Below are 887 nucleotides of genomic sequence, written 5' to 3' on the forward strand. Positions count from 1 at the left end.
CTCTCACTCTCTGACTGTCTCAATCTCTGTGAGGCCATGTGAGTTCTGAATTCATTTTGAGTTCTCAGCCCGTTTTGAGTTCTGAGTTCATTTTGAGTTTCGAGTACATTTTGAGTTTTGAGTCCATTTTGAGTTTGAGTACATTTTGAGTTTTGAGTACATTTTGAGTTTTGAGTACATTTTGAGTTTGAGTAGATTTTGAGGTTTGAGTACATTTTGAGTATTGAGTTCACTTTGAGTTTGAGTACATTTTGAGTTTTGAGTCCATTTTGAGTTTTGAGTTCATTTTGAGTTTGAGTACATTTTGAGTTTTGAGTCCATTTTGAGTTTGAGTTCACTTTGAGTTTGAGTACATTTTGAGTTTTGAGTCCATTTTGAGTTTTGAGTTCATTTTGAGTTTGAGTACATTTTGAGTTTGAGTCCATTTTGAGTTTGAGTACACTTTGAGTTTGAGTACATTTTGAGTTTTGAGTCCAAATTGAGTTTGAGTACATTTTGAGTTTGAGTACATTTTGAGTTTTGATTACATTTTGAGTTTGAGTACATTTTGAGTTCTGAGTACATTTTGAGTTTTGAGTCCGAGTGAGTTCTGAGTTTTGAGCTCAATGTGAGTTTGAGTTTGAGTGAGCGCAGATGTGCTGCTCAGCATTGAGTCTGAGTTTGAGTGAGTGGTGATTCAAAAAAAAAATTGTGAGTGAGTTTGAGTGAGCCGCGCCAACTTTGCCGAGGTATGCCTCCTGCTACAAGAAACAAACTGCGCTCCGCAAATATCGGAGTTCAATGTACATACGTCGCCAAGCATACGGGACCGCCGGGGTGTACGTCCGGACATCCCCCCAGGCAAAGCAATTGTATACGTACGTTCCCACTTGCCACAAGCCCAGGTC

This window comes from Haemaphysalis longicornis, unplaced genomic scaffold (assembly GCF_048455015.1).
Source record: "Haemaphysalis longicornis isolate Haplotype H1 unplaced genomic scaffold, Haemaphysalis longicornis Haplotype H1 scaffold_1, whole genome shotgun sequence".
Lineage (NCBI taxonomy): Eukaryota > Metazoa > Arthropoda > Arachnida > Ixodida > Ixodidae > Haemaphysalis > Haemaphysalis longicornis.